Below are 24,889 nucleotides of genomic sequence, written 5' to 3' on the forward strand. Positions count from 1 at the left end.
ACCAGATGGATTTACAGCCAAATTCTACCAACATATAAAGAAGAGCTAGTACCAATTCTTCTGAAATTTTACCAAAAATTGAGAAGGGACACCTCCCTCATTTACTGTACGAAGCCAGCATCACCCTGATACAAAATCTGTCAAATATACAACGAAAAAAGGAAAATAAAGGCCAATATCCCTGATGAATATTGATGCAAAAATCCTCAACAAAATATGAGCAAATTGAATCTAGAAGCATATCAAAAAGTTAATTCACCATGAACGAGTAGGCTTCATTCCTGGAATGCAAGCTTGGTTCAACAAGTGCAAATCAATAAGATTGTTTTGCCACCTAAACACAATTAAAGATAAAAATCACATGATTATCTCAGTAGACAAGACAAAACTTTGGATAAAATCCAATATCCCTTTATGATAAAACCCTCAGCAAACTAGGCATTGAAGGAACATACCTCAAAATAATGAGTCGTCTATGACAAACCCACAGCCAATATTGTACTGAACAGGAAAAACTGGAAGCATTCCCCTTGAGAATTGGAACAAGGGTGCCCACTTTTACTCAATGTCATACTAGAAGTCCTAGCCATAGCAATTAGGCAAGAGAAAGAAATAAAATGCATCTAAATAGAAAAAGAAGAAGTCAAACTACCTCTCTTCACAGACAATATGATTCTACATCTAGAAAACCCTAAAGACTCCACCAGGAGGCTCCTGGAATTGATAAATGATTTCAATCTGGGATACAAAATCAATGTCCAAAAATCAGTAGCATTGCCATGCACAAATAACATTCAAGCTGAGAGCCAAATAAGGAATGCAATACCATTTATAATAGACACACACGCACACACCACACAATACCTAGTAATATATCTAATTAAGGAGGTGAAAGTTCTCTACAAGGATAACTATAAAACACTGCTGAAAGAAATAATAGGTGACACAAACAAATGGAAAAATGTTCCAATATCATGGATTGGAGGAATAAATAACAGTAAAATGGCCATACTGCCGAAGCAATTTACAGATTCAGTATGGTTCCCGTCAAACTACTAACATAATATTTTACAAAATTAGAAAAAAAACTATTCTAAAATTAATATGAAACCCAAAAAACAAAAACAGCCCAAAGAACCAAAGCAATCCTAAGCAAAAAGAACAAAGCTGGAGACATCACACCCTCTGACTTCAAACTATACTGTAAGGCTACAGTAATGAAAACAGCTGATACTGCTACAAAATCAGACACATAGACCAATGGAACATATTGGCAAACCCAGAAACCAACCCACCTACAGCCATCTGATCTTTGACAAAGTTGACAAAAATAAGCAGTGGTGAAAGAACTCTCTATTTAATAAATAGTGCTGGAATAACTGTCTTGCCATATGCAGAAGAATGAAACTGGACTCCTACATTTTACTATATAAATACAAAAATTCACTTGAAATGGATTAAAGATTCAAATGCAAGATCTCAAACTATAAGAATCCTAGAGGAGAACCTAGGAAACACCATTCTGGACATCAGCTTTGGGAAAGAATTTATGATTAAGTCCTCAAAAGCAATTGGAGCAAAACAAAAAATTGACAAGTGACCTAATTAGACTAAATAGCTTCTGCAAAGCAAAATAAAGTATCAACAGAATAAATAGATAATCTACAGAATGAGAGAAAATATTTGCAAACTATGTATACAACAAAGGTCTAATATCCAGAATCTATAAGAAACTTAAACAAATCAACAAGAAAAAACAACCCTATTAAAGGTGGGCAAAGGACATGAACAGACACTTCTCAAAGAAGATAACATGTGTGCAACAAGCATGAAAAAATGCTCAACCTCATTAATCATCAGATAAATGCAAATCAAAACCACAATGAGTTATCATTATTACCAGTCAGAGTGGCCATTATTAAAAAGTCAAAAAACGACAGATGCTGGGAAGATTGCAGAGAAAGGGGAGAACTTATACACTGCTGGTGGAAATGTAAATTAATTCAGCCATTGTGAAAAGCAGTTTGGTGATTTCTTGGAGAACTTAAATCTGAATTACCATTCGACTCAGCAATTCCATTATTGGGTATACACCCAAAGGAATATAAATCATTCTATGATAAAGACATGCATACATATGTTCATTGCAGCACTATTCACAATAACAAAGACATAAAATCAACCTAGATGTCCATCAATGGTGGATGGGATAAACAAAATATGGTACATATGTACTGTGGAATACTACACAGCCATAAAAAAGAATAAAATCATGTTCTTTGCAGCAACACGGATGGAGCTGGAGGCCATTATTCTAAGTGAATTAATGCAGGAACAGAAAACCAAATACCACATGTTCTCACTTGTAAGTGAGAGCCAAACATTGAGTACTCATGGACGTAAAGATGAGAATGATAGACACTAGGAACTACTAGTGGGGGAGGGAGGAAGGTGCAAGGGTTGCAAAATTAACTATTGGGTACTCTGCTCGCTACCTGGATGATGTGATCAATTAAACCCCAAAGCTTAGCATCCCACAATATGCCCATGTGACAAACCTGTGCTTTTACCCTATTAATCTTAAATACAAGTTAAAATTGTTTTAAAAAAGTCTGCAGCAAGCCTGAGCAAGAAAAAAGAAAAATAATAGAAAAATAAACACACAATGTAAAAGAAAAATAACTACAGATATAACATATTTTAAATAAAAACATTATTATGGGCAACTATATAAGAATATAGTTGATAACACATAAGAAGACATAACATATTTGGAAAAATATAACCTGCTCAAAGTAGAAAATTTGAACAGGCCAATAAACAGTAGTGCTGACAAAATGATTGCAAAAGACCTGCCACCAAAACTTTAAAACCCTTAGTCTGTTTCACAGAAAAGTTTTGGAGAAAAATTAATCTTACACTTTTTTTTAAGAAAAGTAGAGGAACTACTGGCTTATTTAATGAGATTAGTGCAATCTTGATTCTAATATCAGATAAAGGCAATAAAATAAAATTATAAGCCAATTTCACCTGTGAATGTACATTTCAATATTCTAAATAAAATATTAGCTAATCAAAAATTTGGTTATTAAATAATAATTCATTGTTCAAATCAAGTTTATCCCAGGAAGGATTAAAGTTTCAACACAGAGAAAATATAGCAACAGCATTCACTATATTAATAGGAAAAAAATATGATTATTTCAATTGATGCAGCAAAAGCATTTGATAAATTTAAACATTTAGTTGTTAAATGAATTAAATAATATACATGGAAATATGTTAAAATCTTGAGAGGCCATGCTAATATAATATGTTCTAAGAATCTAGAACAAGTTTAGAATTTATTAATGGCTTAGTTCCTTAATTTAATTTACTATAATTTTATTGAAGTTGATCTTCCATCCCCAGAAGTCCAGTATGAAAAGCAGCATTTTTAAATATAAAATGACTGGGCAGAAAATGGTCACAGGCGAGGATGGGTTTTAGCTGCAGTCCTGCAAACAGCCTGCAGCAGAACCAGGGAAATCAATACAAAGATGACTTTAAGCCAAGGTACAGACCTTTAGTTGCCTGGACAAATTTACTCTTTCCTTTCCTAAACAATAAATCCCTATAACTTCTAATGTTTGCTTTAAAAAAATAGTAAAAGTTTTGGAAACAGATCCTGCTATTTTAGTAGGAAAAAGATCCTACTTCCCAGACACACATTAACACTTTGGTATACACCTTGGCCTATAGCCCAAATTACACCCTCCAGCATTTAAACAGTTTTCAAATTAGTCAGACAGGTATGAGGAGACAGGTGAATTAATAAGGAGTGGTTTGATTCTGTGATCTGGAGAGAGAGCAATGGTTAGGGATATTAAAGACAAAGCACATCTGTGGTCCACCAGTCTGTAATCCCCAATTAGACTACACCTCTTATCATCATAACATTTACTGTATGACTTGAAAAACAGAAAAGATATTTTACATAGGAGACAGAGGAATATCTGACAAGAAACACTCTCATAGTAAACTATATGGGACAATTTACATGGCCCATAAGTATACAGAGAAAGATATATCTTTTGTTATTGTAGGGTATTATATAATCATTACCATGATCCTCTTTCTCATATTTATCTTGCTTTTAGTTTACAAAAGGTTGTTAGAATCTTCACTCCATCGTTTATCACAGAAACCTCAGATAAAAATAGAAACAAGGTTGCATATATTTTGCCTATCTAGAAGTTCAGTATCAGAGTGTGTGAGTTATTTCTCCTTAGTCTCATAGGTATTAAGTGGCAGAACTGGTACTCACAGTGCTTGTGCTGGGATACTGTGGTAGGCATCTATGGAATTAGTTGTGTCTTCTAATTAGTTGTGTCTGTCACAGTGTCCCTCTCCTCATTCCACAGGATGATCTGAACTCTGAAGGTGCCGTGCTACAAGCTAATGGGTTCCATCCCTGGAACTTGGGGGCTTGGGGCAAAGAGAGAGATGGCACACTCTCTCCAGAGGGGTGAAGCTGTGATGGGTAAACTTTTATAACTCCTGGCATCTAAAATCAAGCAATCAATGGATTGAAGAAGTAAAGAAGCAATCCCAAGAGAAATGGCTGCGAATGAAACATTTAACAGTAAGCAGAGGCAAGGAATAGAGTAAGCAATTCTATGGCATTTCAGCTTGTGCTTCCTATCACATCTAATGTTTGGCTGCATTTTTGTTATTCCTACAGGTTAATTGCCCAATTCTTTCTTTGATTATACTTAACTTAAATTCTTCCAATAAACTCCCTTTGTGTTTAAGCATTAGATGGAGGAAGTTTTAAAAATGACTTAATATGGCTTTGCATTTTCTGGTTCCAGTAGCTGTTTAAAGATGAAATGTTCTCTAATGAGGTATTCAGACACCACCTCCTATATTTAGAAACTTCTCAACTGTAGTTTTCTTGATGTAAATTATATATTCTCCCCTAGTTCTTTACTTACTCCCTCCTTAGTTACTGGTATGTGAAACTTATATGGGTCCCCTATGGGTCTTCTATGTAAGTCCCATTGCCTATCCAATGGGTTCTGTTGGATAGAACATAATATGAACCTTCCTAGTCTCTCTGTTTCATGCATGACCCATATCTGATTCACTGGAATCCTTCACATACCCTTTGACCTAATAACCTTTGCGATGGAGGCAGACCTCACAATCCTTGGGCTCATTCATCAACAGCTAACCATCCTGCCTGTAGCTCATTGTATTTGTCAGGTACGAGTCATATTCCAGTCCATTGTGTTTTTTTATACTGTGTGTTCACATATTAAGTTCACCAAGTAGTCTCACCGAGGCTCCTCTAACTAATTTTCAGGTAAGAATGGACACATCAAATCTCCCCATTAGTGGCAACACATTAGCAGAGCTCTTTCCTGAGGAATCATCTTTAAAACTTCCCTTCCTATTGAAAGAATCAAGCATTTTGCTTATTTTTCCTATATAAACTATCCCTCAGGGAAGCCAAATAGTTAAGGAGGGTAAGTTTTACTCCATAAGAGTATTACAGATAATGAATAAAGAAGAAATAGGACACAATGTCAATTTTGAGTCCTTAATGATATAGTTGATCTAGGAAATGATCATTCATAGTTGTTACCACCATAAAAAGAGAAACCATTAGATATTATATATTTCCTGGTAGAAATACATACCACCACCTCTGAAGTGTTCTTGCCAAAATTTTATTTTGAATTAGATCAAGCTTCTAGATTTAACTACTGGGTTACAGGAAATACAGGGGATGGAAGAACATGTTAAAAGACACTATGAGGAAGTAGTTATTAAAGTTTAGAGTGTAGGAAACCTTCCAGGACAAATGATCTGATTTTTTAAAAAACCAAAAAATTGCAAAGGGAGAAAAGCAAGCATGAAAAAATCTTGAGAGACTTAGGAAACATAATCAAATGCAATATGTGATTCTTGTCTGATTTCTGATTCAAATTAAATACTTTAAATAAAATGTGTAAGATGAGAACATTGAAACACTGACTTCTAATTTGAGAGTTATTTTTAATATTTACATGTGATAATAAATGAAATCATGGCTATGTTTGAAAAATGACCTTTATATTTAAAGGTATATAATGACATATTTATGGACAAATTGATACTGATATTTGGGCTGTGTTTCATAATGATGCTGAGGAACTTGAATCCAAGCAGTTTCCTTCAGAGCCTAATGATGAAATTATTCTGTTGCAGTAAAGAAGGAAATGTATAGAAATAAGGGATTTGTCAGAAAAGAGTGTACTGAGCAGTTTTATTGATTTGTGAGGGCCATGTAGGTGGGTAGTCAGTGATAAGTTAGAAAGTAGGTTAGAGCCAAACCTTGGAGGGCCTTAAAAAATAGGGTGGCTAATATGAACAAAATCATTATTTCAGTATGTAGGGCACTATAATTTTCTGTACCAAAACTTTGTGATATAATTCAATGATAATTTAAGTGCTGATCACCATGGTTTGTCAAAATAATAGAAGCTTCCTTTGATGGAAGATGAATTTTGAAAACGATTAGACCTATGGAAAATGAATAATGAATTTTAATAACAGTTTCTTAATAGTGACAGAGATGCTTTTTCTTAATTTTATTTTGGTCACCTGGATTATACACTTTCAGTGTTAAAGCCCTGGAGAACCACAGTTAAAAGATAATGCATTTGTTCTGTATCCTATGTAGAGAAGAGCCCATGTTTTTCCTAGTGTTAGAGCTACTTGGCCTGCAACATAGATGTTATTGTATAAATTGGAATAGGATTTGATTTGATCCTGAAAGATTTATTTTAATATCAAGATCAAGAGTCAAATGTTATTTTACCCAGCTTCTCAGGTGAGCCATGTTTAAGCCTCTTACAATTCGTGCATAACTGAAAGGAGATGCAAATTTGTTCTAGACTTGAAAAAGAAGTTAGAAACGTGGGTTCTAGAGCAAGCTCATGAGCCTAGTAACTGAGTGACTGCTGGACATGTGAAAGAGTCAGCAGGACTGCTGGGTACTATTACTGGACTTTATTCGGAAGTAGATGCAGTTTATAAATTTTTCAGCCTAGATTTGTATACATATCCACATCTTCTCTGTGACATTTTGAATTTTTGACGATATATTTCTTTTAGAAATTCTCCTCTCCTTTGCCTACATGGCACAGTTCATTTTCATCTTCTGGCCTGTCAGGAACATCTTCTTAAGTGTCAATATTTCAAAGAGCTCCATCTTTGATTCTCTTTCTCATGGGATGTATTCTTTCTAGGGTGGCCATGTAACGTCACAATTAAAAGTATAGAATTTCAAGTTAGAGAAACCTCGAATATTATCTCTGTCACTTTCTGCTTTGTAGTCGTGGAAAAGTTAGTATCTCCAGTGGTCCTGGAAAATTTAATATTTCTAGTCTCATTTTCTTGTCTGTAAAAATAAGCCACCTTCTTTCACCTCCCAGAATTGCTGGGATGTTGAAATGAGATATTATATAAAGCCCTTATTATAGTGCTTGGCACATAAAAGATGCTGAATAAACAGTACTAAAGATTATTCATTTTTTTCAACTTCAAACTATGTGCTTATGACTCTATATCTTTAGCTAAATCTTTTCAATTGGGCTCCAAATCTCAATATGCAATAGTCTATTTTAGTGGTTGCCAAATGCCAATTTGTGGCTTGCTGTAAGTCAGTGATTGGTATTATACTGGTACAAGAGGAATTGAAAAAAATAAGGACACTTGGTTGATTTTTAAAATAAAGGCAAGTTTATTTAATTTAATAAATTGCTTTTTATATTAAAACTCTCTTTAATTTTTCATATTGAAATATCCTTTTATAAAAATGAAATGTTGTTATTAGTGGATGACAGGGTTTTGTTTTGTTTTTATGTATCTTGACTTAGCAAAATAAAAGTTGGCAGTCTTTAATTGATTTCTTAAATTTATATGAATTATGCTGGTATGTGAACCCTGAAAGCTTAGGAACCTCTCATCCATTGGACAACTTTACTTGAATAAACCATGAGCACCTCAAATTCAACACTGTAAAAAGTGTATTTCTTATTTCCTCCTCCCCCTACACATAAAACCCAACTTCCTTTTTATTCCCTATCCTAAAGGATGTCATAGTCATTCATTCCAGTCAGTTGTCAGAAAATCTGAGTCATCCTCAAAACCCTCTTTGATGGTGGTACCCTTATATTCAATCGATTGCTAAATCCTTCAGTTCTATCTCTTGATATTTCTTGATTCATGCCCATTGCCACTGTCATAATTTTTTTTTTGTTGGGATTGTTTTCTTTCTATCTCCAGACTCCTGCCATTCCAATTTGTCTTACCCTAAGCTGCCAGAAACATCTTTTACTTTCCTGCCCGAAATCCTTCAGGGTTCCCCATCACCTTTGGGGCTAAACATTTTAGTGCAGCCCAAATGTCCCTCCCTTCCCATCTACTGCTTCTCCTTCACATGGATCCCTCATGTCTGCTGTAATTAACTACTTGCATCTATATTGCCTTGGGATCTTTACACATTCGGTTCCACTTGCTGGTAAATATCCTTCTCTCCTCATTTAGAAAATTCCAATTAGTTATTCAAGATTCAGTTCACATATTCTTCCATCCCAAGCCTTCCCATACACCCCAATCTGAGTCTTGCATCTCTCTTCTCTGTCCCGAACCTCTGTCGTAGTAACCAAACAAAAGGTGATGCAATTTTTTAGGTATATAACTAGGTTTCCTTCTCATCTGTGGAAACTGCTGTTGGGAATCACACCTTGCACCTCTGTGTTTCAGTGCTTAATACAATCCTTGATACACTTAGGTGTCCAATAACTTTCAGCTGCATAAATGACTATAAACCTTATATTACAGAGTTAGACTACATTTATGCTCCCAAGAGCCCTGCAGACCAAAATGTTGACCAAAATGTTAACCAAAAATGGTAGAAACCCATAGTCATTGTATTTATTTTATGGCCTCCCTGTTAGGTAGTTGAAGCATATAAAACAGTATTGGTGTATTGGCACATCTTTATATTATTTAATTTCATTATTGAATAAAAGTGTTTGGCTGAGGGTATGAATAGGGGTTGAGCAGAGGGAATAGGATGCCTACTATTTACCATGGCTACACAACCCTAGACCAGGATTTGTTCGTGAATATGCCCCTTTTCTTTTAGGTGCTAAACCATGTCTCCTATGCTATGTGCAGAAATAATCCCCCCCCACCCACACACACACTTATTTAAAAAGATTATCAAGTGAGAGCAGTTGATCCAATAGCCTCTCTTCTTTTTTTCTTTTTTTTTTAATTATACTTTAAGTTTTAGGGTACATGTGCACAACGTGCAGGTTAGATACATATGTATACATGTGCCATGTTGGTGTGCTGAACCCAGTAACTCATCATTTAACATTAGGTATATCTCCAAATGCTATCCCTCCCCCCTCCCCCCACCCCACAACAGTCCCCTTCTGGTGTGATGTTCTCCTTCCTGTGTCCATGTGTTCCCATTGTTCAATTTCCACCTATGAGTGAGAACATGCGGTGTTTGGTTTTTTGTCCTTGCGATAGTTTGCTGAGAATGACGGTTTCCAGCTTCATCCATGTCCCCACAAAGGACATGAACTCATCCTTTTTTATGGCTGCATAGTATTCCGTGGTGTATATGTGTCACATTTTCTTAATCCAGTCTATCATTGTTGGACATTTGGGTTGGTTCCAAGTCTTTGTCCAATAGCCTGTCTTCTTGAGTAAGAGTCCTAAAATCTTTTTATAATAATCCAGTATTTTCCTAAAGGATGGTTCTTGCTGTGAATTGTACCTCAAGACTCAGAGGGGACCCAAAGCAATATCTTCTGCTTATCCACAACTGTGCGTTTCACACTCCATCATGCTGTCCTGTCCAAATGGTGTTTAAGAGAAAGAAACTCCCTTACCCCCTCATAGAGGATAGTTAAATTTATTAAAAGGCTTTTACTATCTAAGCCTGATCAAAGGCTTATATTTTCTTATATGTAATTGGTGACATCATATATGTTCTTGATGGCATGAAAATACTTTGGCACTATATTAGTGAGAATGTGCAGATCTGCAGTTAATAAACACCCAACTAAGCTTTTGACATTACAAAGAGTCTGGAGGAAGCAGTAAGTCTAGTTCATCAGCTTAGTAATGTCATCAAGGACCCTATTTCTTTGCGCTTTCCCGTGCCTCAGTGTATTTAATTTTTGTCCTCCTTTATTGCATCATGGGGGCAAGATGGTTGTTGATGTTCTAAGCATCACTATGACTCAACATCATCCCAAATAGAAGGGAAGAAAAAGGGAACATTAAATCCTGATTGATAAGACTTATCATAATTCAGTCCTCGGGATTGGGCATATTATCAACCCAAACATAATTGAACTTCTGTTAGTCAGAAAGAAGGGAGAGAATAGCTGTTATATTCGTCAGAAAGAAGGGAGAGAATAGCTTTCTGTTAGCCAGAAAGAAGGGAGTGAATAGCTGTTATGTAGGCAATTAAGATTGTCTACTACATATAATTCTTCTCTTTTAACTATGTGAAATATAACAGTTACATAAAGGCTCCACCTTGAAGTTTACTTCTGCTATACCTGTACCCAGGCAACCTCACTTTTCCCTTTTCCCCCTTGACTCTCCATAATGTAACCTTTCCTTCTCATGACAACTCTCCGTCCCCACCCAGTGGATCTGAGCAAGTCCTACTATATATTTATTACTACATATTAGGTTGAATGACATGAATTTACCAATGTTAACATATTCTTCTCACAAAAATTTCATAATATACCCAAATAGTGTGGGATTAATAGAAAATGAATAACCATGGATAGCAAGTGAATAAAATCTGCTTAAAACTCCAGAGAATGTCTTCAACAATGGAAAAAATCTATCCAATTTACAAATTGAACAAGTGGAAGACGTGACATCTTCATTTGGAAAAAGGAAAAAGTCATCTGCTAATAATATTTAATCATATTCTTAGAGAGTGTCAATAGTGGGTGAGGAGATATCCATTTTTATTTCCATAATCTGAGTAGGTTTATTCGGTCCTGTCCCACAGAGAGAGAAAATATATTGCCTTATGACTTTTTTTTAATAGCGTGAACTGCTGTTTACCTTATGATTTCTATCTCTCCCGGCTGGGAATACCACAATGGATAAATATTTTTTAAAAAAACATGAAGCTCAATGGAGAATAATTAATTTTTCTACAGCAGAACACTTAAAAAAAGATGACTGGAAAAATCCAGTGTGGTGGTGAAAGATAAGTGTCTGAAACACCAAAATATGGAGAAGATCCAGCACTTTGCAGAGAGCTATAGCCAGACTTTGTAACAGGAGAGGAAGTCATCTGGAAAATGGCATTTCTCACACACTGGCTGTAAGTCAATCTCCTGGGTAGGAGTATCAGGTTAAACAACCCTTGCCGGTCTCTTATTTCTATGAATGTAATAAGACTCTGGCAATAGAATCATTCTTTTGTTCAGTGGTTTCCCACCTGCTGCTTACAAACTGCTAAAGTCATCCTCTTCCTCAATGTCTTTCCCACCAAGTTGCACGTACTTAGTCTGATATGTCCCTTGGGTGGACAAAATAGATCAATAGTATCAGAAGTCAGCCTGTGATTCAGCCAAATAAAAAATAAAGCAGTGTGGAAATTATTAAAATGGAGGCCATTTAATAGCTGGACAAAGAGAGCATGAACGCTGTTAAGGAGGTTAACAAGTGGGAGGAAAGAAAGAAGACTGGAAATAAATGCACAAATGACAAAACAGAAGTGAAGATTTTCAGAAAATGAAGGCTTAAAAAGCCATCTTTGTTACACACAAAACAATAGCAAAGTAAGATAAAAGCATTATGATAGTTGGGAAAATATAGATTCCAGTTCTGGCTTCACCAACTATTGATGGAATTTTGAACAAGCCACTTAATCTTTACTTTTTAAAACAGCTTTATTGAAATATAACTCACATTCTATAACATTCACCAGCTTAAAGTGTACAATTCAATGCTTTCTGTTATGTTCACAGAATTGAACAAAAATTAACACAATCTAATTTAGTGTGTTTCATCACCCTGAAAGGAAACCGCATACCCATTAGCAGTCATTCATTCCCTAATTCTTTACTCCTCCAACCCCTGGCAGCCACTAAGCTACTTTCTGTTTCTAAAGATTTGTCCATTCTGAATATTTTATGTAAATGGAGCCATGTATTATGTGGACTTTTATGGCTGCTGCTTTCACTTAATATAATTTTTTAAGGTTCATCCATGTTGTAGCATGTATTAGTACTTTATTCCTTTTTATTGCCAAATACTATTTCATTATATTGGTATATGATATTTTATGTACCCATTTATCAAGCAGTAGGTATCTGGGTTTTTCCCTCTTTTTAGATATTGTGGATAATGCTGCTGTGAGAATTCATGTAAAGGCTTTTTTAAGCCAATTGAATCTTGCTAACTTCATTTGTAAAACAAAACTAGAGTTTATGCTCTATGTTTGTATGTTTGAAGAAATCATTTCAGATGTCTTATTGATTTATGACATAGGTATAGAAGGAGACAGTATAGATATGTTTTCAGCTGATATTTCTAATAACACTATTAGCAATAGCATATTTTAATTCTAGCTTTCAGTTGGTAAATAGATAAGAGAGCTCTTTAAATATTGGCTGATTAATAGACCCTTTGATTTTCTTTTGTATTTATTTATCCATACATTCATCCAATAGTTACCAAATACTTATGAGTACCAATTCTGTGCTTTTCCCACAAGACACACAATGGTATATAAGAAAGAACTTACACATAAGGAATTCATATTCTGGTAGAGGAGAAAGGACATGTGTACAAATCAGTGAAATACATGGTAGAAAGTGAGAATGACCTTTAATGAGACTCAGATACAGCCTTCAGTGAGTTCAGAGATTCTTTGCTCACAACAATATTTCAACAAATTATTTTCCTAGTTTATCTCAACAAATTCTTGTTGGTATTTCAATAAGAATTTGTTGAGATGAATTAAGAAAAGAGAGATTTATTTAGGTATGGAAAATTTAAAGGATCCAAGTAGGAAGTAATTGCTGTTTAACTATGCTGTTGTTAAAGATCCTACAGTGGTGCATAATAATTGCCAAAGAGATCTGAAAGTAGTGGTAGCAGCTAGTTACAGAAGCTCAAATCCTGTGCCTTACGGAGCTATATGATTATACTTTGATACACACAAAAAAATCACCCTACATTGCTGTCCAGTTTATTTGAATGTACTTTGCACATTGTATTAGGGTTCTCTAGAGAGACAGAACTAAGGGAATATATAAAGGGGAATTTATTAATATTAAGTCAAATGATCACAAGGTCCCACAACAGGCCATCTGCAGGCTGAGGAGAAGGGAAAACCAGTCTGAGTTACAAAACTGAAGAACGTGGAGTCCAATGTTCAAGGGCAGGAAGCATCCAGCACGGGAGAGCGATGTAGGCTGGGAGGCTAGGCCAGTCTTTCTTTTTACATTTTTCTGCCTGCTTATATTGTAGCCTCTTTGGCAGCTGATTAGATTGTGCCCACCCAGCTTAAGGGTGGGTCTGCCTTTCTCAGCCCACTGACTCAAATGTTAATCTCCATTGGTAATACCCTCACAGATACACCCGGGATCAATAATTTGCCTCCTTCAATCCAATCAAGTTGACACTCAGTATTAATCATCACACACACCAACATCTCCTTGGAAATAATTGTCACCTTTCCTTTGCCATCATTCTACCAAATATTCTGGAGGTCAACTAAAAATCCTTATAAGGAAGTAACATCTGAAATTATAAAGCAATAACAGAAACGAATTTTGTTAACTCATGTATCATAATCCAGTTGCTGTTTTACAAATACTCCCAAGAACTTACTGTCAGGGAATACTGCTGTATATCATATTTCCTTTTCTCAGAACTAATGACAACATTTGATACACTGAGAAGTTTTGCTGATTTGGTTAATTTATTAAAAATAATACAAATACATATACCAAAGATGCAATGTATTGATTGCACATTGACTTGAAATAGCTTGATCATGATATCCTGCAAAACTGATTGATTCCAATCATAACTATTATCTGTTTCTTTTCCTGAGAAACAATATTAAAATGCATTCATTTGTAATCAGAATGCTCTGAGATACCATATCTGTGAATATTGGAATTTATCAAGAGTATCCTTTCAGTATAGTAGCAATCAATCAGTCGTGGATCCTTTCTACTTTTAGTAGAAAGATTAGAGATGATGTCATGAAGGAATGGAGACTAGCTGAATCAGGAGGGAGACAGCTTAGCTAAGAGGAAGTTAGAGAGCACTCCCTGTAGAGAAATGACATGAGCAAATGAGCAAATGGCGTGAGGAAGCCTTATTTGAATTATGCGATGCTCCTTATTGTAGGAAACATTGCACGTTTCTGTTTTATAAGTAAATGGAAGCATAATTAGGAAATCAGATGTCAATTTTTAAAAAATTTAATTTAATTTTAAGTTCCAGGATACATGTGCAGAACATGCAGGTTTGTTACACAGGTAAATGTGTGCCATGGTGATTTGCTGCACCTATCAACTCATCACCTGGGTATTGATCCCCATATGCGTTATCTATTTATCCTGATGCTCTTCCTTCTCCCACCCTCCCAACAGCCCTCGTGTGTGTTGTTCCTGTCCCTGTGTCCATGTGTTCTCATTGTTCAGCTTCCACTTACGAGTGAGAACATGTGGTATTTGGTTGTCTGTTCCTGCGTTAGTTTCCTGAGGATGATGGCTTCCAGCTTCATCCACATCCTTGCAAAGGACAAGATTTCATTCCTTTTTAGGGCTGCATAGTATTCCATGGTGTATATGTACCACATTTTCTTTATCCAATATATCACTGATGGGCATATGGGTTGATTCCATATGTTTACTGTTGTGAATAGTGCTACAATAAACATATGTATGCATGTATCTTTATAATACAATGATTTATATTCCTTTGGGTGTATACCCAGTAATAGGATTGCTGGGTCAAATGGTACTTGTAGTTCTAGATCCTTGAGGAATTGCTACACTGTCTTTCACAATGGTTGAACTAATTTACATTCCCACCAACAGTGTAAAACTGTTCCTATTTCTCCACAGCCTCGCCAGCATCTGTTGTTTCTTGACCTCTTAGCAATCACCATTCTGACTGGCAAAAGATGGTATCTCATTGTGGCTTTGATTTGCGTTTCTCTAATGATCAGTGATGTTGAGCTTTTTTTCATAAGTTTGTTGGCTGCATAAATTTCTTTTGAGAAGTGTCTGTTCATGTCCTTTGCCCACTTTTTGATGGGTTTTTTTTTCTTGTAAATTTGTTTAAGTTCCTTGTAAATTCTGGATATTAGAGCTTTGTCAGAAGGGTAGATTGCAAAAATTTTCTCCCATTCTGTAGGCTGCCTGTTCATTCTTATAATAGTTTCTTTGTTGTGCAGAAGCTCTTTAGTGTAATTAGATTGCATTCGTCAATTTTTGCTTTTGTTTTAATTGCTTTTGGTGATGTCATCATAATATCTCTGCCCATGCCTATGTCCTGAATGGTATTGCCTAGATTTTCTTCTAGGATTTTTATGGTTTTGGGTTTTGCATTTAAGTCTTTCATCCATCTTGAGTTAATTTTTGTATAAGGTTTATAGAAGGTGTCCAGTTTCGGTTTTCTTCATATGGCTAGCCAGTTTTCCCAGCACCATTTATTAAATAGGGAATGCTTTCCTTATTGCTTGTTTTTGCCAGGTTTGTTGAAGATCAGATGATTGTAGACGTGTGATCTCACTTCTGAGATCTCTATTCTGTTCCATTGGTCTACGTGTCTGTTTTGGTACCAGCTGCATGCTGCTTTGGTTACTGTAGCCTTGTAGTATAGTTTGAAGCCAGGTAGCATGATGCCTCCAGCTTTGTTATTTTTGCTTAGGATTGTCTTGGCTATATGGGCTCTTTTTTTTTTGTTTCATACGAATTTTAAAGTAGGTTTTTCTAATTCTGTGAAGAATGTCAATGGTAATTTTATGCGAATAGCATTGAATCTATAAATTACTTTGGACAATGTGGCCATTTTCACGATATTGATTCTTCCTATCCACAAGGATGAAATGTTTTTCCATTTGTTTATGTCCTCTCTTACTTCCTTGAACTGTGGTTTGTAGTTCTCCTTGAAGAGGTCCTTCACATCCCTTGTTAGGTGTATTCCTAGGTATTTTATTCTCTTTGTAGCAATAGTAAATGGAAGTTCATTCATGATTTGGCTCTGTGCTTGTCTATTGTTGGTGTATAGGAATGCTTGTGATTTTTGCACATTGACTTTGTATCCTGAGACTTTGCATCCTGAGACTTTGCTGAAGTTGCTTATTAGCTTAAGGAGCTTTTGGGAGAGGTCAATTTTTATGAAGTGACTTCCTAAATAGATAGGTTTTGTTAAGTATACAGCCACTCTCATTGGGAAGAAACATGGATAAGTTGGGAAAAGAATACCCATTTTACTGAATAATTCTGGAGAAAAATGAAATGACCTTGAAAATGGGTTCTGCCATAAATTTGTTGAGAATAAGTGTAACTATCTCCACACCTCTGCCAAGAAATCTTACTCTGATTTATCTGGTCAGTTCCTTCTAACATTTTCTACAGTAACCATTCCAAACTTCTTTTTTTCTCCAAACTCCAACCTGACTAAACTCATGTTGGCCAACTATACACTCATTCTCATAGAATAACTTTAATGATAATAAAGAAAATGTAATTCATTAACTAGAAAGCCCCTTAATTTCTTCCGACACACAAATGTTCCTTTCTGTTCAATGGAACAGAATAGAGATCTCAGAAGTAAGACCACATATCTACAATCATCTGATCTTCAACAAACCCGGCAAAAACAATGAATGGGGTATAACTACACCCATTCACCCTTCTCTCTTCCTGTGATAATTGAAAATCATCTCTCCTCTCTAAAGCTTATCTTAGTACATATCCTGTAAGTCTCTTTTTGGGATGGATATTCTCTATCTGACCCTTGGTGTCCACTTTCCACCATTTTCTCCTGCTCTTGTCCCAGGAGACTGATCTAAATGACCTGTATAAATGCTCCCTTGCCTCTGGCATTTGGTTGGATATGGCCAATGGAAGTCACCAGCATTTGATCAGAAAATAGGAGAATGGTGAGGCCGGGATATTTATTCCTCTTTTCCAGGCTGCAGGGTTGGCATGGCTGTGTTCCTGTATCAAAGGCCACAGCACTTACACTGGGAAGTTGGCTCCTACAGCTACATACATTACATACATGTCTCAAAGGCTTTGGTGACCATTTCCTTCTTTTTTTTTTTTTTTTTGACAGAGCCTTGCTCTGTTGCCCAGGCTGGAGTGCAGTGGCCCATGATCTTGGCTCACTGCAACCTCCACCTCCTGGGTTCAAGTGATTCTCCTGCCTCAGTCCCCCAAGTAGCTGGGATTACAGGCGCGTGCCATCATGCCCAGCCAAGTTTTGTATTTTTAGTAGAGATGGGGTTTCACCATATTGGTCAGGCTGGTCTTGAACTTCTGACCTCAAGCAGTCCACCTGTTTTGGCCTCCCAAAGTGCTAGAATTACAGGCATGAGCCACCGTGCCTGGCCACGATCCTTTCTTATCAGGCATAGCTGAGGAACCTATTGCTGATACCAGGAGTGCATCACCATCTTCGGTTTCTTTTCCTTATTTTATCCATAATTTTGTCAATGGATCATTCATTAACTCACTTTATTTCCCTGCCTTTTTTTTTTTTTTTTGAGTTGCTGCTGCTTGACAAGACCCTGACTGATACACTTCCCTCCTACTTCCTTAACAACTATTCTCTGTCAAAAAAATTATTACAAACTTGGAAATAAGGATAAAAGGTGAACAGCATGTTCTTTCATTGTCTTGTAGGGAGATTGCTTTATTGGTCTACCCAAGGATTATCCAAGGGGATGCACTTTGTTCACCTCACGCTTTATTATGGATTAGACAAGCTTAGTGAAGTTACATGCTAATTTATGTATTTTTGCTCTATAATGTTACAAATAATTTCTGTCCAAGTTTTCTTTTTCATAAAAAGATAACTCCAAAGCTTCCAGTTTTTTCAGGATATTAATAAATTTCATAATGTAGCAATCTTATCCTCACATTCCTTTATTAAATTTCTTATAATAAATCAGCTACTCAGGAGGCTGAGGCAGGAGAATTGCTTGAACCTGGGAGGCGAAGGTTGTGGTGAGCTGAGATCGCTCTACTGCACGCCAGCATGCCAGCCAGGGTGACAGAGCGGGACTCCGTCTCAAAAACAAAACAAAACAAAACAAAAGGTTATGCCTCAAGATTTTTGCCTGAGCCTTCTTTTCTTTCTTTTGTTTTTTTCCAGTTTAATCTTTTATTTTCTCCTGCTTGGAGTAAAGTGAGAAAGAGAGGAGGAAATATAGCCCAGGGATTTTATTAGTTAGGATTCCACAATTTCTTTTAACTTTATATTTTGATATAACTTAGACTTTATGTAAAAGTTGCAGAAATAGAGTTCTTGTGTACCCCTTACCCAGTCTCTCCTAATATTAACATCTTCCGTCACCATAGCACAATACTTGCCACCAAGAAGTTGGCATTGATACAATACTATTAACTACAGACCTTAATCAGGTTCGCTAGTTTTCTCACTAATGTGTCCTCTTCATCTAGAATCTAATCCAGGATTCCACACTGAATTAATTGTCATAAATTCTTAGTCTCCTCCAGTCAGTGATGGTTCCTCAGTCCTTCCTTGTCTTTCAAGATCTTGACACTTTGAAGAGCACTGATCAGTCATTTTGTAGAATGTCCCATAATCTGCACTCATCTGAAGTTTTCTAGGATTAGATTGAAGTATGCCTTTTTGGAAAAAACACCAGAGAAGTAGTGTATCACATCAGAATTTATATAAAATCCATAGATTTTCTAACTAGTGATGTTAGCTTTGCTCATTTGGTTAACATGATGTCTACCAGAATTCTTCATGGAAAAACAACAACATCACTAATCATTAGAGAAATGCAAATCAAAACCACAATGAGATACTGTCTCACACTAGTCAGAATGGCTATTACTAAAATGTCAAAAACAACAGTTCCTGGAGAGGCTGTGGAGAAAAGGACATGCTTATATACTGTTGGTGGGAATGTAAATTAAGTCAGCCACTGTGGAAAGCAGTTTGGAGATTTCTCAAAGAACTTAAATCGGAACTACCATTTGACCTAGCAATGGTAATAGTTACTGAGTATATATCCAAAAGAAAACAAATCATTCTACCAAAAGATACATGCACTTACATGTTCATTGCAGCACTATTCACAATAGCAAAGACATGGAACCAATCTATGTGCCCATCAACGGTGGACTGGATAAAGAAAATGTGGTTCATATACATCATAGAATACTACGCAACCATCAAAAAGAATGAGATCATGTATTTTGCAGCCACATGGATTAAGCTGGAGGCCATTATCCTAAGTGAACTAACATAGGAACAGAAAACCAAATACTGCATGTTCTCACTTATAAGTGGGACCTAAACATTGGGTACTCATGGACAAAAAGTTTGCAACAATAGAAACTACAGATTACTAGAGGGGAGAGGGAGAGAAGGGGCAAGGGTTGAAAAACTAACTATTGGGCACTATACTCAGTACCTGGGTGATGAGATCATCTGTACCCCAAACCTCAGCATCACGCAATAAATGCTGAGACAGGTTCTTGCTATGCTGCCTAGAGTAGTCTCAAACTCCTGGTTTCAAATGATTATATGACCTCAGTCTCCAGAGTAGCTAGGACTACAGATGTGCAACACCATGCCCAGCTTCATCAGATACTTTTAATAACAAAGGATCAAGTAGTAGCGTTTTTTCCTTCTTACTCTCCATATATTTCACACATGATTCTGTTCTTTTCCACAACTTCTATTACCATTTAGCTCTGTGGTACAGGCCTAGCTTTATCTACCAAGCACCAGATCTGAACATCCAACTGCTATTGGACATCCAAGATGTCCCAACATATCTCAGACTCCAAATAGCTACAAAAGAACTAAACATTCTTACATTTGCTGCCTCTTCTGTGCTTCCTAAATTATTGAATAGTGCCATCAGCACTAGGTTACTTAAGCCAGAAACCTGGACACTTTTCTTGGATTCTTCTACCTTACCTTATATATTCAGTTAGACTCTAATTGGGACAATACTACCTTTTAATTGTTTCTCAAGTCTATTCTCGTCTGCACCGTAACTCCTACCTTTTGGGTTAGGCTGCAAACATTCAACTGGCCCCTAGTTAGCCTCCCTGCTTCTATTTTGCCTGTTCCATACCATTTATCTAAAGTGCAGTTTTAATCATCTCACTCACTTTTAACCCTTAAATACCTCATCTTTCCTTTGGATAAGTTCAAAGTCCATATCATGCTCCTTCATCGTCCAACCCTGCCTTCTGCTACTGTCATATTTCTTGCTATTTAATTCACCAACTCTTTGTTCCAGCCATAGAAGGGGGTATAAAGGCCCAGTGAGACCCAAATACTGAGCTCCACTGAAATAGGCTTGCACTATGTTCTCTACAGAATACAAGATTATCATCCAAAGGGGAAGCACAGGTAACAAAAATAATAAAAATATATTTGCAAATTGTGGTTGATAAACTGAGTTTACATAACAGTAGTTTTTAACTGGAAGAAATAAAAGCTATCACTTGCAGGCCACTTGCTGCCCTGTACCTCTTTCTGGCTATACCAAGATTGTAAAAACTGACTGCTCTTTACTGGGGCCATTTTCAGGGTTGTTTATGCAGCTGGTAATCTTGAAAGATGAGGTAACATCTCTTAACTCCAGGCAGAGAACAAGTCTGCTTCCTCCTTTCTGTAAAAGTGCTGGATTCTCCAGCCTCAGTGTTCCTCAGCAGGGGTGCAGATACTCTGCTTGTGTAGTATTCATCTGAGCTCCTCAGTGTCTCCCCCATGGGATTTGGGGCAAGAGGAATCACTGCAAATCTGCGGATGCTCCTGCTGCTGGCTGCACTATGCAAAATAAAATCCTTTGTTTTTTACTCAGCAGTTTTATCTCTTTGGCTAACATTCAGGAAAGAACAAAAGGCTAATTTGTTAGCTTGTAAATAAAATCCAACTTGAACATTTTATATTTTTAAAGTAAGTAGTTCTTTTGCTTTCACATCATTGTAAGAAATGTTGGTCAAATTCCACTTTTCTCCTGAAAAGGAAATTAAAATAACTGATGATGATCGCAGTTAACAATGGCATCTGACACCCCCACTTTGAAGCACTCCTTAGTAGTGATAGGTCAGCATTCCATATCCACTTTTTCTAATTCACAATCATGAGACTTAAGGCTGTGTTGGGAATATGAAGTCATGTTATTCTCAGATTCTCCAGGGCATCTGAAGTTTAAGAGATTTATTATTTTATTGGTTCAAAAATAAATCAGCACCTCTAACGTATCGATACAATCACAAGAATATGGATCATCAAATCCTGGCTAGAGTATCTGAAAGAATGGATGTACAGTGAGCTGAATGAGGAAGTCCAAAATCGAACCCAGTTTTTCATTAATTCATTCTGTAGACAATAAGCCCCTACTGATTTCCAGGCACCACTCTAGAAAGTAAGAATATGGAAATACAAGACAAGATCCTTGAAGTCTTGTAAAGCTTACAGCTGAAGGAAGAGACTGACATGCAAACATTTCTAATATGATGTAATAAGAATTTGATAAAACTGAGTATACAACTATATTAAAGCGCCCAGTGCACATGAATGCCCCCCATGTTCACACATAAAATACTTTTAACTCCATTATCCAGAAAACACTACTGTTCATAGTTTGGTAGATTTGCTAGATATCCTTTTAGACTAATGTTTTTTATCCTGGGAATACATAATACAACATATATATGTATATATATACACACATATATGTATATATGTATATATACATATATATGTATATACTTAATATATACTTATGAAAGTATAATTATATATACTTAATATACAATCATATAATATGTAATATATACTTGTATAATATGTACTCATAAATATATATACTTATGTAATATGTACATATAATTTCATATATGTAATTAAGAAAACACAATAAGTGCTATTAAAATACATGCTGTGCTATAAGTTTATGAATACTTTATCCAGAAACCCTTTTCTATGACAGCTTATATATATATATATATTATTCATTAAGAATCCCAAATGTGAACTATACTTCATTGTCCAAAGAATTTAAAAAGATAATACATAATTTGTCTAACAAACTTTCTGTATTTTCCCAAGCCTTCATAAAAGAAAGTGATAGTATTCATGTTCAGTTGTATTCACTGAATATACATAAGGAAAATACTTCTATTTCATTACTGTTCTGATACTGAAATGACAAATTAAATTCATGAGGAATCAAATTCACTTGGAACAAACAGCTCAGTATTTTACATTCTAAACTGGTAAGAACTGCCAGGGTTTGAAAAAGTTTCATGTATTGTATTTGCATTTTGGAATTTCAAAAGCCTGCTGTTGATTTGGTTACCATAGACTTCAAATGAATGAGTATAATAGCAAGACTACTACCTGTATTTGCCAGCACCCCAGTAAAATTTTACATGGAGGGAAATCTTTCTTCTGTCTGCCACAAGATCACTGAAACATGGTACCCAAGGGAAAAATGGCTGTTGTCCTCTTCCTTAACGGGTGACTGCAGGTGAGGCTGTGACTTGAAAAATGTGAGTGTGGCAAATATAGCAGTTTGCCCACTCAATGCCCATATATGGAGCTTTCTCCCTACATAACGTGGTACCATCCACTGAGATGTAAGCACGAGGCAGCTGAGTGAGGCTTCCCAGAAAGCCATGGCTTTCTTGATGAGGAAGGACAAGCACAGCCGCGCTGCCCCTTCTGCCTCGTTCTTCACTTTGCTCCATCCAGTCTCATTCTTCTTTCCTTGCACTGCGGAATCATGAGGTGATGATGAGGAAAAGAAGGTCTACGTGGCAAAGGCACAGGGGTAAGAAGACAAAAGTTCCTGAATTTCCAGTGACATCAGTGAGTAACTGAATGCCAGTTACCACCTTCCCTTGAGCTTCTTCTTCTGTGAAGAAGAAACTTTATTTAAGCTACTGATAATAATATTTTTTTACTTGCAGCTAAACTTATTTATAACTGATATAATAGGAAATACAGATTTGCCTCTACTCTCCCCTTTACACAGTCTCCAAATTCAGCACTTGTAAAACAGTATGAAAGAAAGACAACATATTAGGTGTTTGGGTTCGTAAGTTCGTTCCTTCATCTCACACACCATTGGTCAGGTAGTTCTAGAGCTTAATATTAAGCTCTGGGTTTCAAAATTTAAAAGATATTTAGATGCCCCAGAAAGAGTTCAAAGGAACCTTCAAAAAGAAATATATGGCTTGTGAATAAAGATTTAAGAAGAAATACTTTAAAAATCAGCCACTGTAGTATTTTTGGCCATGAGAAAGAGGTGAAAATTTATTATTAGCAAACCAAATCTTACAATGTATTAAAAATACATCATGGACAAAATGAATATTTCCCAGGAATTTTAGGAAGCCTTAACATTAAAAAGTACAAGGCATGACACAACTGTTCATTTAGATTATCATTACCAAAATTATTACCTTCCTGCTAATTTAGAACTCTATGAGGGCAAGATTGTGTCTATTTTGTTTTTGTTTTTGAGATGGAGTTTCACTCTTGTTGCCCAGGCTGGAGTGCGATGGCGCGATCTTGGCTCACTGCAACCTCTGCCTCCCAGGTTCAAATGATTCTCATGCTTCAGCCTCCCGAGTAGCTGGGATTACAGGCACCCATCACCACACCTGGCTAATTTTTGTATTTTTAGTAGAGACAAGGTTTCACCACATTGGCCAGGCTGGTCTTGAACTCCTGACCTGACATGATCCACCTGCCTTGGCCTCCCGAAGTGCTGGGCTTACAGGCATGAGCCACCACACCCGGCCGATTGTGTCTGTTTTATTCACTGTTTTACTTCCAGTTCCAAGTATCTGTGCTCATAGTAGGCATCAATAACATATTTTTCCAATAAAATTAAATTGCATGTGATTAGATATTATAGAAATTTAGTTTTAAAGGTATTTATAGAAACCAAAATGTTTCACATATTTCAAGTCATTTCAAAAGCAGAAGATAAAATTATTTCACTTTTTTAAAGGTAGAAGTAATGTCCTAAGGAATCCTTTTCAACGCTTTGGAGTCAGGTTGGCCAAAAATATTTATTCAGTCCTCCACTATTGGCTAATATTGGGCTGCAGTCCTTATAGCTGAACAACAGACTCTTCCTTGGAATACTCTTCAACACAGTCTTAGAGTTACCCATTACCAGACAATGAGAATTAGCACATGCAACACAACCAGATTTCTATTTCTACATTGTTGTAGGAAAAAAAAATCACAAAAGTGACTCTAACAGAATATCTAATTATACATTGAATGATAATACTAGTATAGAAACAGCTTCAGGAAAGCCTACCATTTAATGTATGTTCAATTTCCCCACTTTGCTTTCCCATGATCATGAACGCGGGCCCTAATGGCACTATTTGGGACAAATTATTTATTATTTCAGATTTAGACAAAGTCACTTTTGGTTTTTAAACTTTAAGTAATTTAATGGTTTGGTGAATAATTTGGATTCCAAATTTAGCTCGGTTTTGGCAAAGCCAAACAGATTATAATTATTGCATGTGTCTCAAGTTATTGTCCTCAAACCTCTTAAATAGGTTCCATCCAGGAA

The 24,889-nt window shown here is 36.2% G+C and overlaps 1 protein-coding gene and 1 long non-coding RNA gene across 4 annotated transcripts in view; one reads left to right on the top strand and one right to left on the bottom strand.

Annotated features, from left to right (window-relative positions):
* The window catches only part of GRXCR1 (glutaredoxin and cysteine rich domain containing 1), a 351,235-nt gene that overhangs the window by 43,484 nt on the left and 282,862 nt on the right, over window positions 1-24,889 (top strand). The window contains exon 3 of one of the 3 annotated variants that reach the window (XR_010139669.1): window positions 4,404-5,920. The exons of the other annotated variants lie outside the window; for them this stretch is intronic. The gene's annotated coding sequence lies outside the window, so the exon portion shown is untranslated. Of the gene's footprint in view, window positions 1-4,403; window positions 5,921-24,889 lie in introns of those variants that run through there. 3 annotated transcript variants of the gene reach the window in all.
* The window catches only part of LOC129058959 (uncharacterized), a 50,488-nt gene that overhangs the window by 21,011 nt on the left and 4,588 nt on the right, over window positions 1-24,889 (bottom strand). The window lies entirely within an intron of this gene.

This window comes from Pongo abelii, chromosome 3 (genome assembly GCF_028885655.2).
Source record: "Pongo abelii isolate AG06213 chromosome 3, NHGRI_mPonAbe1-v2.0_pri, whole genome shotgun sequence".
Classification (NCBI taxonomy): Eukaryota; Metazoa; Chordata; class Mammalia; order Primates; family Hominidae; genus Pongo; species Pongo abelii.